Raw genomic sequence first — 18,566 nt, 5'->3', positions numbered from 1 at the left:
GCAGCAAGAGGAGCCAAAAGGTATTGCAAGCCAATCCGCAAGAATCATTTCATGTGATACTTGTGGCCCTGCGAGGTGGGTAGTTAGTCATTCCCTTTTAAAAGATGAGAGAAGTGAGCTATGGAGAAATTAAATAACTTGCTTTATGGTCACAGCAGCCAATCAATGATGGAGCTAGTAGCTGAGTCCAGAAATGTAATGATGGAGCCCAGGTCTTAATCCCTGTTCAGAATCCCTGGTCCCTGAGATGTTCTGACTTCACTGTTGTGGCTCACAGTCTTGCCTTTTCTGGTGGCTGTGGGAGCCTTACCATGGGGATAAGCTGGGAATCAGGCAGGCTGGGCACTCTACCGGGCTCCACACCCCTGTCTTCCCCTGTCATCCCTTTGGGAAGAGAAGAAAGTGAGTAGTTTTGTGCCAGCAACTAGCTTCAGGAAGAGAGGCACCTGGGATTGCCTGGGAGGATGATTAAGGAGCTCCCTAGTAGGCCACAGGTCTTGGGGTCTGGCCAGCCGCCGGTCAACATCTACCTCCATTCCAGTCCTGACTCACTGTCCAGTGCAAAAGTTTTGAATGAGACTAGATGTTTTTAGATACAGACAGCTGTCTCATCACAGCTCAGAAGCCCTCAGCATGTATGTGGGAGAGAAGTCTGGGCAGGTGTTGCTCCTCCCCAGGCTCTCCTGCAATGTCTAATTGGCTTAATTCCTCTGCCATCTATAGGGCTATTCTTCAAGAGTCAGGGTTGCTTTGAGGGTGTACCCTCAATTGTGGCCAAAAGTAGCTCTACCATTGAGACCAAATTTCTTTCCCTTTAACTGACTAGGTATGTCTGAGCCTATTTCCTCCAGACCCTGGACTTCTTCAGGGAACCAGCCTGAAACATCAGAGTTCTCTGGAAACTACCCTCCTCCTCACTTAGACTCGGGTAGGTATGACTGCTGGTATCACTTAATACTGCCATTACTATGTAAGCTAGGTGCTAGGTCATTCATTTTCTGCAAGAGAAAGGAAAGGGGGCCTGCCAAATAAATGGAGAATCAGGGATGTTTTATTCCTCTCTAAAGACAAGATGCTACCCTGCGGGGGAATCTCTGGGAGTTTATGGAAGGTCTGGATAAGGAGAGAGTTTTGGGGAGGAGAGGAATGGCCAGAGCCCGTCTCACTGTTGATAACTATAGTAGAAAGGTGAATGGTTCCCTAGCTTGGGCTTCCTCCCTGAAGTTCATCTGGGGCATATCACACGGCTATGAATGTGTCACCCACTACTTTAAAACTCTCAGTAGCTTGCCACAACCCATGAAATGTGGCTATGTGGTAGGAGTAATATTATGAGGAAAGCATGAGCTTTAATTTTTTTTTTTCCAGTCATGAGGGACCTTAGCGCCCTGACCAGGGATCAGACGTGTGCCCCATACATTGGAAGTGCAGTCTTAACCACTGTACTGGCAGGGAAATCCCAGCATGAACTTTGATATCAAGAAGTATTAGGTCAGTGGCAAATTAGAAGTTATAAGTAAGTATATGATCAATATTTGTATTCAATTGCATGTATACATTGATTAAGATGATAGATGTTTTAGTGCATAATAGGAAAGCACAAAATATGCTTGGGAGATGAAGATTGGGCCTATAAATCTTGCTTTGTGAAAAGGGGGTACCGTGGCAGTTTCTGGACTGATGTTGATCTGTGGATTAATTTAATCCCTATAAAAATACAACAGATTTCTTTGAGGAAATAGACAAGCTGACTCTAAAATTTAAGTGGAAATGCAGAGGATCTAGAGTAGCCAAAAATTATCTTGGAGAAAAAGAACAAAGTCAAAGGAGTAAAAATATTTTAATTAGGACTTACCATAAGCCTAGAGTATTCAAGAGAGTGTGGTATTAGGAAAATAGAGACAAATAGGTCAATGAAACAAATTAGAATTTTTAGAAATTCACCAACGCATGTTAACTGACTTTTTACAGTGGTCCCAGGTGAGTACAATGTGAGAAGGAAAGTCTCTTTTAACAAGTATTGCTGGGACAACTGGATAAGCATGTAGGTTAAATGAACCTCAACCTCTAGCTCATTCCACACACACAAAAATTAATTTGACAGCTAAATGTAAACCTACAACTATAAAGTTTCTATATAGAACAGAGGAAAAGATCTTTGTAAACTGGAGGTAGGCAAAGGTTGTTTGGACAGGATACTAAAAAGCAAGAACCATGGGGTGGGGAAATGGATAAATTAGACTCAAGAAAGTTGACATTTTCTGATACCAAAAGGAATTATTAAGAAAACAAATAGATAAGACAGTGAATGAGAACATATATCACAGCACATAAAAGATAACTCAGAAAAATGACATAAGATTTAAACATACATTTCACAAAAGCACACAATAAGCACATAAAAAATTGCTGAACAGCACTAGTCTTAGATATGACACCTAAAGCATAGGCAACAAAGGAAAAAAATAGATAAATGGAACTTCATCAAAATTAAACCTTTTATGCTTCAGGGGTTATTATCCAGAAAGTGAAATGACAACCCCAGAATGGGAGAAAATGTTTGCACATTGTCTATCAGAAAAGGAATTCATATCTAGAATGTACTAGTAACTCTTACAACTCGGTAATAAAAACCCAATTAAAAATAGGTACTGCTCCAAAGAAGACTTGCAAATGACCTATAGGCATAGGAAAAGATGCTCAGCATTGTTAGCCACTAGCAAAATGCATGTCAAAACCGCGATGAGATACTTGATGCCCATTAGGATGCCTATATTTAAAAGTGGTGAGGATATGGATACATTGAAGCCTTGCTATTGGTAATGGAAAATGGTGCACCCACTTTTGAAAAACAGTTTAGTAGCTCCTCAAAAGATTAAGCATGGAGTTACCATATGGTCCAGAATTTCACTCCCAAGTATATCCCCAAGAGAAATAAAAATATATGTGCACAGATAAACGTCTATACAGATATTCATAACAGCCAAAAAAAAAAAAAATGGAGACAGCCTAAACACCCATTGACTGACTAATGGATAAATAAGAGGCAGAATGTTTTGCAGAGGAATATTATTCAGCATTTTTTAAAAAAAGAATGAAGTACTTGTACATACCATGATATAAATGAACCTTGAAAATATGCTCAAACACTCAAACCACTCAACAAAGAACCACATATGTATGATACCACTTATATGAACTGTCCAGAATAGCGAGATCTGTAGAAACATAAAGTAATTTATGTTGTTGTAAATAAACATAATAAAGAAATTTATTGTAAATAAACAATAAAGTAAATTTGTTGTTGTTGTCATTTGGTAACTAAGCTGAGTCTGACTCCTTGCGATCCATGGAGTGCAGCCCACCAGGCTCCTCTGTCCATGGGATTTTCCAAGCAAGAATACTGGAGTGAGTTGTCATTTCCTTCTCCACAGGATCTTCCAGACCCAGGGATCAAACCCTTGTCCCCCGCTTTGGCAGGCGGATTCTTTACCACTGAGCAACCAGGGAATCCCTATAAGGGCTGAGAACACACTAAATGTTGGTGGCCATGTGAAATCTCTGAAGCCCTCAAACGTTGTTGGTGGAAGCATGAAACAGTACAACTACTTTGAAAACAGTTTGGCAGTTTCTTAAAGTGCTGAATACTCCCATCCAAAGATCCGGCAATTCCACTGCTGGAACTGTCCTCAAGTGAAATGAAAACATATGTCCACAAAAAGACTTGTACAAGAAAATTCATTATAACTTCATACATTATAGCCTCAAATGGGAAACATCCCCAAAGTTGCTCCAAGAGGAGAATGGATGAACAATGTATGGAAAGAATGAACTATAAACATGTGCAACAATATGGATGATTCTTTAAAAAAAATGTGCTCACCAAAAGCTAGGCACCAAAAGTAACATAGTGACTGATTTCCTTTTTATGAAATCTAGCAAGAGGAAAAACTAATGTGTACTGTGAGAAGGCAATAAAATATTCATTGAACCCCTACTCTACAGGAGGGATTGTTCTAGGAGTTGGGAACACTGATGATAAAGTGTCCCCATTCTTGCCTTCATGGAGTTTACATTCTGATGGGAGAGACAATTAACAGACATATTTAATAGCAAGTGCAGGGGAGGGGGAAAAAAAGAATAAGGGAATTTAGAGCAAATTGTTCTATGAAATGCAGAAACTTTGGAGATTCTGGGCATAATCTGTGCTCAAGAGGAGCCCAAACTCATGTCTTTTTTTTTTTTTTTAAATTACAGTTTGCTGGCCCTAATAGCCTACTGCTTCAATATTTGTGGCCTCTTTCTGGACTGGGTTCCCATTTAGCTATGACTTTTCTGGTTCCCCTTTGGGATACAAATGTGTACTCAGGACTTGCTGTCCTGGTTCCTGGGCTGGACACAAAGTAGACAATCACTACTGGGTGAGGTTCATTTCTAGGTTGCAGGTAGTTGCAAGGGACAGCCTACAGGCAGAACTCACCAGAACTGCTGAGTCTCTTCACCTGGCCTCTATCCTTTCTTGACCTCTACCAGCGGTGAGGAGGTTCTGTGCCCTTGCTCTTTCATTTTAGCCTTCAGGAGCTGGCAGCTGAACTCTCCCCCATAATTGTGCTCTTGCATTTACCTGACCTCTGACTTACAGGGATTCTTAAGAAAAGGGAGGAAAAAAAAAAAAAAGAAAAGGGAGGACAGTTCAGAGGACTTTCCCACCTCTTCCCACTGCTGAGAAGGCAAAGATTTTCCCCACCCACATGACAAGAAAGAGCATGACCCCACCCAGGCAAGCAGGTCGCTATCAGGAGAGAGAGAGATACTTCTGGGACATAGAGGTGCTTCTCAGCTTGGCATCAGCTCTTCCCCTTGTGTGAAGGCCTCTCTTCAGTGACCTGGCCTCTCCGAGCTTGGCTTTGGGTGTCCCACACTAAGCAGCCCAGTGGGAGGGCAGTAGGCTTCCATGGGAGGCCATGATCCTCCTGGAGGGGGAGTCCTTCAGGTGTTGGGGTGGGGAGAGTGGCCCAAGCCCAAAGCTTTCAGGAAGAAGCAGACTTGTGAGGCAAGTTTCCTTCTCCCTTTTTCACCTCCTATGACTGTGAGTCATTCTTGGCTACAGAACCAGCTGCCACATTGTCAGGACAGTCCCTCTGTGGACTCCACATGGCCAGGGGAAAGGTTTTGAAATGTAGGGGCTGTACGTTGCATGCTGGTGATTTTGTCGGTTTATGAGTGTCTCTCTGCTTTCTGGATCCAGGGCGAAGCCTCCAGCGTCCTTGTTCTGAAGACCCGGGAGCCCTGGGTGTTAGGATACTGGCTCCCTGTTGCTTTGTAGCTGGCCACATCACAGCATAGTAGGTTTCAGCTTTCTTTCCCTTTGTGTAGTAGGCAGTGGGGTGACACAGTGGATAACCCCGCTTGGGAAATAAGCCAACACTTGAGAATATGGAAAATAACAAGATTCCAGAACCGGTTCCTTGCGTCAGGAAGATCCCCTGAGGAGGAGATGGCATGCAGTGGCAACCCATTCCGGGATTCTTGCCTGGAGAATCCCATGCACAGAGGAGCCTGGTGGGCTGCAGTCCATGGGGCCACAAAGAGTCGCACGTGACAGCGCACGCACACATAGGCAGAGACAATACATTTCCTTGACCTAACGGCCTACCCGATGATGATAGTAATTAGGCTCATTTCCTCCCCAGTGCCTGACAGGTACCCAAGGCTTCTCTTCAGCCCCTCAGATCCTGAGATTAAAGTGTCTGCTTGCTCAAACAAGCACGTTGAGACAAGGTGTGATCCAGCCCGCCCCACGTCACTGTCCTTCCATACTGCCCATGACCTTGTGACATCAGGGCAAGAGGCCAGAGCTGTGCAGACTGTCATCACCCCCCTGACCTCAAGATTTTCCGTGGGACCTGGCAATGTGGAGAACGGCTGGAAGTCAGCACCCGCATCTGGCCTGGGGCTGTCCCTGGCCTGTTCTCTGTGCAGAGACAAGAGGTAGGACCCTCCTGGGCTACGGGCTCCTTCCTGTCTCATGGTCCAAGCTGAGTCACAGACAGCCAGGAGAGCTAGCATCAGTGAGCTCCCTTCCTCCTGCCCAGAGGAGTGGGGACCAGGCTGGTCTGCATTCTGGGCACCCACTGGCTTCTGGGGGAGATTGAGTAAAACAAGGGGTGGAGACCCTGCACTTCCATAAATATATCAGCTCTTTCATTCAATGAATATGGAGTGCCACATGGTTCCAGGCACAGTGGCAAGTGCTTAAGTCATAAGGAGATCCTGACCTTGGGCAACTCACCGTAGTAGTAGAGATCCTTATAACTCTGGATGACGGTGTTTAGCACAGGGTGCTATGGACTCCAGGGAGAGGCACATACCAGACCAGCTTGGGAGAATCAGGGGAGACTTCCTGGAGGAGGTGGCAGTGTTGAGTCTCAAGGTACCAAGGGATGGATGTGGAGAAGGGCAGTTGACAAGTTTAGAGGCCCAGAAGAGGAAGAGAGATTCAAAACTGACACTCTGCTGATTAGGACCTGAAATACGCTCCTTCAAGGACCCAGGCCAGAGAGATGGTGCAAGGTCTTGTGCTGTGTGACCCTAGTTGAGGAGAGGTTGGGGCGCTTTTCCAGCCAGCTCCCTGTTTGACTGTGTGTCTGTGTGTCTACACCATCCCCAGAGCTGTGATCTACCTCGCCGCAGCCCTCCTTCCCCAGATTTTCCCGTCAGGCCGAGAACAGCAGTGTGTAAGTGTGCATGCCTGTGTGTACGCACATACAGCCATATGCAGCTCGTGTCCCCAGTGGGGGGTTGTGGGGGAGATTTGGCGCCTCTACCAACTAATTCCTGCCTATCTCTGGGAACTGGGCCTATGTCTGCAGATCAGAGTGAATGCTACTGGGTGCAGTTAATGGGAAGAGTGTGGGACCAGGGGCTAACAGTCTGGGCATGCGAGACTTGGGGACAAAGGTCTTCTTAGGATGAGGTCCAGGCTGGTGATCTCACTGACACCCTGGGGAGGTGACACCCAGGGACAGATCATGGGACTGGGGCCAGGCTGGCAGTTTCTGTGGTGGCCTGACTTTTCACCAGGGCTCTTACCCCAGCCAGGGAAGGTATCCCCTACGTGAGCATTTCATCTGTGGTGGGCAGCAAGAAGGACAGGCCCAGGGCCTCCAATAACAAATACATGAGCTGGAAGGAAAGCCTTTCTTGCCCTGACTCTGTTCTGCGCTGAATGGAGAAGAGAGCGCCTGCCCCAGCCTTGCTTTTGTGGTCAGAGAGAGGTATACCCCGCTTGCTTCGTATAGTGGCTAAGGGGGAGTCTCACTGTCTTCCAGAATTCCAAATCAATTTTCCCTCTCTCCTACAGGTGGAAGGTTAGAGGACTTAACCATTCCATGCCCTCAGCCCCTCTCTTTTGTATCTCTCCCTCCCTCCTTGTTGTTCCCTGCAGGCCCCTACCTGAACCCAGCCCCCATGAGGCACCCTCTCCCCAGCTGATCCAGCCTCTAGCCTCCACAGGCGGTTGGCCTGCTCTCCCCTGCCCTTCCCTTTGCCCGATTGTAACCCCTTCCACAGCTGATGTCACCCCGCTTTGCACTGACACAGCAGTTGAGCTGGGTACAGCAGGGCTGCACGGGCCAGAGGGCAGCTGTCTGTGTCCCAAGTCAGGCTTCCCTCAGTGCTTCCCCCGCAGCCTCTCCCTCTGAGCCAGTGTATCCACCTGAGGACTGAGTGTTGACCGAGCCTTCACAGTGCCCAGCTGACTGTTAGTTCTGTTGTGCAGGGGTAGTGGTGGTGGGTGGGGAGCTGGTGGAGAACGCAGCCAGGCTCCAAAGCTGCCCCCGGGGAGCTCGCAGCTTTCCAAAGGGAACAGGACAAAGTACAACGGCCAGCTGGGCAGGGTGGCATCTAATGGCAGCGGGGCATAAGCGTTGCATATGAAGCGGGGGATGGGCTCAGGAGAGGCTCCTGACCGAAGCGCCCCTAGGATTGGTTAGAGGAGAGAATGGGCCGGAGACAAACTCATTTAGCAAGTTTTTGAGCATCTATTCCTGTGCACTGGCCTGGGTGCTTTGACAAGCTACTAATATTTGTTGATATATTTAGCCTATTTCACAAGGCTCAGAAAGGAGTACCAGTCTGGGGCTATTAGGGTGGGGGTGATGTGGTGGGGAAACATTAGCTCCCTTTGCTAGGGGTGGGTAGATACTTCATAGATTCGTCTAGCAAGGAGTTCATTCCAAGCATGGAACAAATGCGCTGAGTGGGGAGTGGAAAGGAGTCTTGCTAGTCCCATTGCCCCCATCAACCTGAACTAAGGTCCAGGCCCCTGGGCAGGTTACAGTCTGGAAGCCCACCCCACCACCATGACCTTCCACATCACCTGGAGGTGTCTTCTTTTTATTTCACTCCCCATCTCCACCTTTCTTCTCCATCTCTCTCTGCCCAAGAGAGAAAAAGGGAAATCCCACACTTGCCCTCAGCTTCCCCTTTGTCACCTAGGTGTAAATGATGCAATTGGGGTAGATTGCCAGGCCATTCTCTGCTGCTCCCACACTAGGGGTTGCCTGGATTCCCTTTTAAACTCCCAAGTTATTTCCTCCCATTTCCCTAAGGGACTCTGCATTTGCAATGCCACCTGGCCCAGACACACTCTTGCAGAATCCTTGCTTTCCCCATGTGCTCCTTTCAAGCAGCAGCCCAGAGAACCAGCTATATTCAGCCCATCCCTGCCAAGCCTGTCTTTCAGCTGAGGACCAGCCAGGGGAGAGAGGAGCAAAGCCCAGAGGTCCGAGCACAGTGAGCCCTCGGCACTCCGGGCAGGCCTCGGAGGCGACTGACATGGTTAAGTCCTTGTCATGCTGGGCACCCACAAGTCTTCTTCCCTAACACCCTTCTCCCCAAACTTCTGCTTTCTGTGGGCAAATGCCAACTTCTTCCTGGCCCCCAAGAGCTACCTGGCCCTCTGGGCCACTTGGCAAAGCTATAGCTGCCCTGTTATGTACTTGGCCTTGGCAGAGGCCAGAACATACTGACAACTCTGGTGCCAGGGGAGGGTCATCTGAGACAGCAGGACCCCGGGAAAGGGATGGGCCCTGGTGCTTGACAACCTATCTCCTGCCAAGCCAGACTGACCCCTGGGCCTGTGGGTCAGAGATGAAGCCAATACCCAGTTAATCCCATCACCTCCTTCAGTTTTCGAGAGCTTTTAAGCAAGAAGGTGCCAAAGGCAGGGGCCTCAAAAAGGTAGGGCTTTCTTGGGAGGGTATAGTGCTTGGATTCATCCAGGAAAGTGGAGAACTGGATGCAGCATGCAGCAGATGGGAGGGGTCTGTTCACTGGGGGAGGGGCTAGGGAGTGGGGCATGAAGTCAGCACAAGAGGTGTGAAGTGGGGATTGAACTGCCCCCCTCAGAGGTGGGGAACACAGATGGCCCTTCGTGGAGACTACTGGCGGCTGTTGTTCAGTCTCTAAGTTGTGACAATTTGCGACCCCATGGACTGCAGCACGCCAGGCCTCCCTGTCTTTCACTATCTCCTGGAGTTTGCTTAAACTCATGTCCATTGAGTCGGTGATGCCATCCAACCATCTCATCCTCTGTCGTCCCCTTCTCCTCCTGCCTTCAATCTTTCCCAGCATTCGGGGTCTTTTCCAATAAGTCAGCTCTTTGCATCAGGTGGCCAAAATATTGGAGCTTCACCTTCAACATCAGTCTTTCTAATTAATATTCAGGGTTGATTTCCTTTAGGATTGACTGATTGGAGCTCCTAGCTGTCCAAGAGACTCTCAAGAGTCTTCTCAAGCACCACAATTGGAAAGCATCAGTTCTTCAGTACTCAGCCTTCTTTATGGTTCAACTTTCACATCCATACATGACTAATGGAAGAACCATAGCTTTGACTAGACTGACTTTGGTGGCAAAGTGATGTCTCTGCTTTTTAATATGCCGTCTAGGTTGGTCATAGTTTTTCTTCCAAGAAGCAAGCATCTTTTAATTTTGTGATTGCAGTCACCATCTACAGTGATTTTGGAGCCCAAGAAAATAAAATCTGCCACTATTTCAACTTTTCCCCCTTCTATTTGCCACGAAGTGATGGGACTGGATGCCATGATCTTAGTTTTTTGAGAGTTGAGTTTTAAGTCAGTTTTTTTCACTCACCTCTTTATACCTTCATCAAGAGGCTCTTTACTTCCCCTTGGCTTTCTGCCATTAGAGTGGTATCATCTACATATCTGAGATTGTTAATATTTCTCCTGGCAATCTTAATTCCAGTTTGGGATTCATCCAGCCCAGCATTTTGCATGTTGAACTCTGCATAGAATTTAAATAAGCAGGGTGACAACATACAAACTTTGTGTTCTCCTTTGCCAATGTGGAACCAGTCTGTTGTTCAATATCAGGTTCTAATTGTTGCTTCTTGACCTGCATACAGGTTTCTTAGGAGACAGGTAAGGTGGTCTGGTATTCCCATTTCTTTAAGAATTTTCTACAGTTTGTTGTGATCCACACCGTCAACGACTTTCATGTAGTCAATGAAGAAGATGTTTTTCTGGAATTCTCTTGCTTTTTTAATGAATGTTGGCAATTTGATCTCTGGTTCCTCTGCCTTTTATAAATCCAGCTTGTACATCTCGAAGTTCTCAGTTCACATACTGTTGAAACCTCACTTGAAGTATTTTGAACATTACCTTGGTAGCATGTGAAATGAGTGCAAGTACCCTGTAGTTTGAGCATTCTTTGGCTTTGCCTTTCTTTGGAATTGGAATGAAAACTGACCTTTTCCAGTTCTGTGGTCACTGCTGAGTTTTCCAAGTTTGTTGGCATATTGAGTGCAGCACTTTAACAGCATCATCTTTTAGGATTTGACATAGCTCAGCTGGAATTTCATCACCTCCACTAGCTTTGTTTGTAGTAATGCTTCCTAAGGCCCACTTGACTTCACACTCCAGGATGTCTGGCTCTAGGTGAATGATGACACCATCATGGTTATCTGGGTCATTAATATTTTTTTTTGTATAGTTCTTCTGTGTATTCTTACCACCTCTTCTTAATCTCGTCTGCTTCTGTTCTCTTCTTGCCGTTTCTGTCCTTTATTGTGTCCCTCTTTGCATGAAATGTTCCCTTGGCATCTCTAATTTTCTTGAAGAGATCTCCAGTTTTTCCCATTCTATTGTTTTACTATAATTCTTTGCATCGTTCACTTAAGGCTTTCTTATTTCTCCCTGATATTCTCTGGAACTCTGCATTCAGTTGGGTATATCTTCCCCTTTCTCCTTTGCCTTTTGCTTCTCTTCTTTTCTTAGCTATTTGTAAGGCCTCCTCAGACAACCATTTTGCCTTCTTGCATTTTTTTCCCTTGGGGGTAGTATTGGTCACTCCCTCCTGTACAATGTTATGAATCTCTGCCCATAGTTCTTCAGGCAGTGTGTCTACCCCTAATCCCCTTGGATCTATTCATCACCTCCACTGTATAATCATAAAGAATTTGATTTAGGTCAATGATCTAGTTTTTTCCCCTACTTTCTTCAATTTAAGCCTGAATTTTGCATTAAGGAGTTCATTACCTAAGCCACAGTCAGCTCCAGGTCTTGTTTTTACTGACTGTATAGTTTCTCCATCTTTGGCTGCAAAGAATATATTCAGACGGATTTCAGTATTGACCATCTGACAATGTCCATGTGTAGAGTCATCTCTTGTGTTGTTGGAAGAGAGTGTTTGCTAGAACCAGTGTGTTCTCTTGGCAGAACTCTGTTAGCCTTTGCCTGGCTTCGTTTTGTACCTGAGGGCCGAGGCTGTTCCTTTTCCAAAGGAAGGTGTGGAGACCATGAAAACAGGCCTTACAGATTTCCATCTACTGGTGGGATAGTTGACCAAGAGCCTCCACCTGGGGCACTTATAGGTGAGCAGCCCAGCCAATAATCGAGCTTAGCAGGGATACTCGGAGAAGGCAATGGCACCCCACTCCAGTACTCTTGCCTGGAAAATCCCATGGGTGGAGGAGCCTGGTGGGTTGCAGTCCATGGGGTCGCGAAGTTGGACACGACTGAGCAACTTCGCTTTCACTTTTCACTTTCATGCATTGGAGAAGGAAATGGCAACCCACTCCAGTGTTCTTGCCTGGAGAATCCCAGGGACGGGGGAGCCTGGTGGGCTGCTGTCTATGGGATCGCACAGAGTCGGACACGACGAAGTGACTTAGCAGCAGCAGCAGCAGCAGCAGGGATACTAAGGCAGGCTCCTTCCTGGGAGAATTCTCCTGGTGGTTTGTTTGGGCTCCCTGAAGGTCTTGGCCAACATTTCTGAGACTAACTATACTGTAGGCGGCTCCACACCAACTTTCCTCCTCTCTCTTCTTCATTTGAGGTCAGACTCATTCTGGTCAGACAGCTCTCCTAGCATTCCTAGGCTCACTCCCTATTTTCACTTGCAAGTGTTTCCCACACTAAAAACCCTCACAAGCTTTATTCTTGGCTTCTGCTTCTCAGAGGACACAGATTAACACAAAAAGCTACCATGCCTCCAGAATGATAAATCCCTTTGGGTTAGGACCTGTTAGCAGAGTTACCAAGCTGAAAAGAATAAGTAACAGGAATGAGCAGAGGAGAGAAAGAGTCCCTAGGTTGGAGACCCTCTGAGTACACAGCCTTTCAAACTGGACAAGGGTACTGCTACCACCTGGTGGACATTTTCGGCAAAGTACCGTTGTGCCTTCCCACTGCGCTCTGTGATCCTGCTCAAGAAGGCGAGGGAGTGAAGAATCTATTCTGGGCCTTGGGATCCCCTCTCCCTCATTTCGGAGAAGGCAATGGCAACCCATTCCAGTACTCTTGCCTGGAAAATCCCAAGAATGGAGGAGCCTGGTGGGCTGTAGTCCACTGGGTTGCTGAGAGTCGGGCACGGCTGAGCAACTTCACTTTCACTTTTCACTTTCATACGTTGGAGAAGGAAATGGCAACCCACTCCAGTGTTCTTGCCTGGAGAATCCCAGGGACGGGGGAGCCTGGTGGACTGCCGTCTGTGGGGTCGCACAGAGTCGGACACGACTGAAGCGGCTTAGCAGCAGCAGCAGCTCCCTCATTTACAGCATAAATTATAAGAATTGAATTCCAGATTCAAATGTTTATCCTTTAAAGTCAGCACCATGGTTGGACATCTGTGTAGATACTAAAAATCACTAGCTTGTATACTTAAATGGGTAAACTGTATGATCTGTGAATTATATCTCAATAAAGCTGTTTTTAAAATTCAGCACCGGAAGAGGAGCTGGAATGAACTGAAACTTCTATTTTATTTAAAATAATTTTTATTTTTAAAAGGAAAAAATAGAAGAATTTTAATTTTAATTTGGAGGACAGTTGATTTACAATGTTGGGTTTGTTTCAGATATTATGAACTGAAGCTTTTAGAACATGAAGATGAGGATGGTTGGTTTCAGTTTCTCGGGACATCCCTAAGCAGATGTGCAAGCAGCTCACCCAGCAGGGACTCAGATACTTAGTACATTTACATGTGCAGTTAAATGGAGCCACTTCTTTCGTTGCCTTGCCACCCACACTTTAACCTCTATACCCCTGCTCCTCCAAATCAGGCATCTCTAGCCTCCTCACTCTTCAAGGTCTCCTGAGAGATTCTAGTCTAAACATCCAGAAGCTTTTATCGGAATTCTTGACCTTCTAGCACCATTTGATACCGTCCATCAGCGCCTACTTCTTCAAACACTCCTCCTCTGACTTTTGTGTCTTGCAAATCTCTGGTCCGCCTCCTGTCTCTAATGACTTTTTCTCCCTTTTGGCTCCTCTTCCATCCTCCAACTCAAGTTCTTTTCTTTCTTTATTCAGTCTAATCCTTTGGCAATCTTAACTGTTCCTGTGGCTCCAATAAACTTCTAGCCACACAATCCCCATATTACTGTCCATAGTCTTTATTGCCCTCTTAAACTTGAGCCCAAATTGTTCAACAGCCTCTCAGATTTCATCATCTTAACACTTTAGGCTCAAATATGCTTAAAGTCAAATTCATCACCTTCCTACTGAAATTCACTCCTGTTTTGCTCCATCTCCCAACCCACCTTGTAATAGCATCACCATTCTTCCAATTGTCCAGGTTTGAGACCTTAGATCTGCCCCTGATTTCTCTCCCTTGTACCTCACACCCTTCAGGTGCATTGTAATCCCAGCAGATGCCACCTAAGAGATTTCTCATATATCTTTCCTTTCCTTTCTAATCTTATTTCACCGAATGAAATTCATACTTTCATTATCTGTCCCTGAACTAACACAGTAATTTTCCAACTGATTTGCTTGCTTCCAGTTTCTCCCCAAACCAACATATCCTGTTGTCAGACTGTTTTCCATAAAATATAGCTTTAATATAGTTACTCTGTTCAGATGCTCCGTTTGTCTTTCTGTTGCCTAAGCTGAATCTCCAGCACTTTGGCCACCTTGTGCGAAGAGTTGACTCATTGGAAAAGACTCTGATGCTGGGAGGGATTGGGGGCAGGAGGAGAAGGGGACGACAGAGGATGAGATGGCTGATGGCATCACCGACTCGATGGACATGAGTTTGGGTGAACTCCGGGAGTTGGTGATGGACAGGGAGGCCTGGCATCCTGCAGTTCATGGGGTCGCAGAGAGTCGGACACGACTGAACGACTGAACTGAACTGAACTGAGACCTTATTGTGCTGCGCTCAGTCTCTTCAGTCGTGTCCGACTCTTTGCGACGCTATGGACTGTAGCCTGCCAGGCTCCTCTGTCCATGAGATTCTCCGGGCAAGAATACTGGAGTGGGTTGCCATTTCCTTCTCCAGGGCATCTTCCAGACCCAGAGATGGAACCCATGTCTCCTACATTGCAGGCAGATTCTTTATCACTAAGCCACCAGGGAAGCCCCAACTATACCTTATTTCTGCCTCTTAAAATATTATCCATCCTTCAAAATCCATTTCAGTGCCATTCCATTCAAAATTCCCTTCTTGACCTTCCCAATTCCAAACCTGATCACCTTCCTTCCTCTGTGAGATGCTGTACTTCCTACTATATTACTCATCATTGTAGCTATTTTCATACCTGCCATACCTTTCACCCATATTCTTCCCCAGCTGTAATCTCCAAAGAAGTAGCAATTAGGCTTAGAGCAGACAGGTGGGAGGCAAATCTACTGCATGATGACTCCCATGTCAAGAAACAAACACACTGATGTCTCACTGATATGGACAGCAGGTGTTGTGAAGGCAACCAGCCAAGAGGTTCTCTGAGTCTGAAATAAAAATAAGCCTCAGATTTTTATGAACATAACTACTGACAACTGGCTTTTTAAAAATAATTATTTTTTCCAAATATGAAAGTACTCATAATCATTGTAGAAAAAATTAGCAAAACAATAAGCATCTATAATTACACCATCCAGAGCTACCATTACTAAATATTTTTATTCTTCAATATTCGTCCTTTTTTTGATGCATCTATCTAAGCATATACAGAGAAAATTTGAATTCTGTACATGTATATGCCAGAAGTTTTAACATAACATACACTGAGCTTTTTCTTACGACATTAAATGTTACTCAAAAATGTTGCTAATTTCTGCACAACAATCCATTATGTGAATGTGTCTTAATTTACTGGATCTTTTTTTCTGTTGTTGGATATTTGGGCCTCCTCTTTTCCAGCTTTTTAAAAACTTAATAACTGTTATCAATCACGCTCATAGAGATACCAAGGTAGATTTCTCGATTTGAGATAACAGGGCCAGTGGAACAAAAGAAAAGAAAGCTCTTGGTTCTGAATTCCTGTTCAGAAAGTTTTTTAAAAAAATATTTGAAAAACAATTGACCTTTATTGAGGTGTGATTGCCGTACAAAAAGCTGTATTAATGTGTACCACGTAGTGAGTTTGGCGATAAGTACATAGCTTTAAAACCATCACCTCAGGAAATTTTAATCAATTTGTAGTTTCACCAGCTGCTCTAGATCTTTTATTCATCTGTCTCTTTTTCAGCTTTTGAAGAGATAACCAATTTCAGGAGTGAAAAAGTGGTTGGATTCCCTGTTTTTGGAAAGAAGCTAAGGCATGAGTAATTCAAGCTTAGCTCAGCTCCCATCCCAGTGACCATGAGGGACAAAGATGGCTGTAAGTTTCACTATTTCTCGCAGTGTTGTGACTTTCTTCTCGTTTCATCTTTTAATTTGGTCTGTTTCCTTGTGCGTACTATCAATAAAGCATGTCTGCCTCTCAGAAAATGTGGTGTACTGCAGGGACAAGGAGCAGGAGGAGAGAGAGAAATCATCATTCCGTTCCTCATTGACCTCAGAACGCTGGATCTCCTGCTGCAGAGCCACAAAGCGCCTGTTGCTTCTCCCCTGCAGTACTTTTTATAATGATAAACCATCAATGATTTGTATATTTGTTTAATGTTTATCTTCCTCAACAGGATGTAAATTTCATGAGGCAGGTGGCCCTAATGATCTCCTTTGCTATTTCAGTAAACATCTGTGGAGTGAATTATGATTAGAATGAGAACTCAGGATGGAAAAAGATGTGGCTTCTCTAATGGGGCTTTCAGAGGGAGGGACAAGGAGGTATGGTGAATGTTTGCCCTGAGAGCCTGAGGTGATGCTGGAAGAGTGAACCCTGAGGGACCTGCCCTGGGGCTCCAGTCTCCCCTCTTCACAGGCTTGGGACAGTCAATCAAAGTGCCTTATGTGAAATGTGGTGAGTGGCTCTGAGGAGAACCTCATTCTCTCACATCCTCTTCCTTGAGCCTCTCTATCCTCCATCTCCTTTCCCTCTCATGCCCTTCTTTCTCCTCTCCTCTTTCTTTCTAGCCTGATGTCTCCTACTCATGTGGAGCTCTTTCCTTCCCTAATCCACCCCCTCCAGCAGGTGGCCTGATTAACACTCCACGAACACACCTGCTAAAGAACACTGCCTCCCACAGCAGGAGCTCTGCCTAGAAAGGAAACTGCTGATGGATTATGTCAGGACATGTGCGCTCAGATCCATTTTCCAGGGCTTAGTCAAGTGACAACCTCTTTATTTTTTGTTTGTTTATTTTTTGGCTGAACTGCGTGGCATGCAGGGTCTTAACCACTGGTCCAACAGGCAAATCCTAACTTTCTTGTTTTTGGAGATAGTGTCATCTGTCTCTTACCACCTTGGTTTGATTGCTTTCCTCCATCTGTCTAAACCTCTGTAGAAGGTATGGACAGATGGACATCAATGTCCAGGGGGATCCTCTAGAAATGGGAGGGAAGCTGAGGGTCTCATTCACAAGGATTACTTTTAGAGAGATGGAAGGTGCAAAATGTATTCCAGAAGGACTCTGAAATCAGGGACGTAAAAGGAAAGGATGAAAATGCTAACGTGGGTCCTTTTAATGAAGAGGTGGGTCACGTCCAGCCTCTCTGAATGATGAAATAAGACAGAGGTTATTTTCTTGCTGTCTGGGCTGGGACAGCTGCTACAGGACTTCATATACCTGGACCTTCCAACAGAACTGACTTGTTCACGTTAATATATTATGGAGAAGCTGGGGCTTGTGGAGGCCCCCTGGTGTAGTGCTGTGGTGTTCGTTACACGGAAAAAGGCAGGGGAGGAGTCCCTTTGGCTTAGCTTACTCAGCTTGGTTTGCTTGATCCACCATATTTGTTTGTTGTCAAAAACTTGGGCTACTCAAATTTCAGTATTTTTACCAGGCAGATGACTGTGGTGGTGTATCAGTGAAGGTTAAGCTCTTATATCAGGCTTCTTTCTTATAGATGAGTGATTTCCAGTGTCTTCCATTGAGAATCACTGCCATAGTGAGCCACTGTTACTTATAAAAGGCTTCTTACTGTTTATGTCTATCGGGGTGAAAAACGTTGAGTCCCTCTGTACAGTGCAGAACCTGGACTGTGAATCACCCTAGAATTCCTTTCTCTAAAGTAAGGAAAGTGTCCTATCTCAGAGGAACTTCCGAGGAAAACTTACAAGGAGATGGACCACAAGATTCCATCTTGAAGACTTTGATGTCTCTGAACTCTTTGTCAAGGCCTATCAGATCATGGAAACCCTGGAGAAGCTGGCTGGGATGGGGAGGCTGTGAAAAGCAGTGCACTGGTGGAAGGCATGGGGTAACCCTCTTTCTGGTGACTGCATGAGGAGAACATGTGACCAAAAATTTTATCTCACTGAAGCAACGGGACCAAGTCATTGAGTGGTTCATGATGAAGAGGTACTTTTGGTTTGAATGAGTCACAAGGCTTGTCATGTGGTTGTAAAACTCTTCTGAGAGGTGCTTTCATTTAAAGACTACTTGTATAATACTTTCCAGGTGAAATGCTATCATTCCATTCTGTTGGTGTCAGCTGAAGTGGAATGGGTGTGGACACAGAGAGTTCTTGGACCCCACTTGCCCTTCAGGGGGCAATGATAACAGAGTCCTGGCTGAAGGTGTCTATCTTAACCCTGAACTGCTGTGTCTGAGTGGAATGCACTCGGGTGGGTGTAATGCCAGGATTATTCAATTTGTTGTGTGCTTTGTAGTGCACAGATTATAAAGACTTCTATTTCAGTTCTGAAATAATCCTT

At 45.5% G+C, this 18,566-nt stretch overlaps 1 protein-coding gene across 2 annotated transcripts in view; it reads left to right on the top strand.

The window, feature by feature from the left end:
• The first annotated feature begins 5,889 nt into the window (after nucleotides 1–5,889).
• Nucleotides 5,890–18,566, top strand: part of PKD2L1 (polycystin 2 like 1, transient receptor potential cation channel) — a 59,662-nt gene continuing 46,985 nt past the window's right edge. For both annotated transcript variants that reach the window (XM_015103379.4, XM_060405122.1), the window contains exons 1-2: nucleotides 5,890–5,991; nucleotides 15,996–16,127. The gene's annotated coding sequence lies outside the window, so the exon portion shown is untranslated. The remainder of the gene's footprint in view (nucleotides 5,992–15,995; nucleotides 16,128–18,566) is intronic.

The sequence above is a fragment of the Ovis aries genome, chromosome 22 (assembly GCF_016772045.2).
Source record: "Ovis aries strain OAR_USU_Benz2616 breed Rambouillet chromosome 22, ARS-UI_Ramb_v3.0, whole genome shotgun sequence".
In the NCBI taxonomy this organism is placed as follows: Eukaryota; Metazoa; Chordata; class Mammalia; order Artiodactyla; family Bovidae; genus Ovis; species Ovis aries.
Note: the sequence above shows the minus strand (reverse complement) of the source record. Positions and strands in the feature narration are given on the sequence as shown.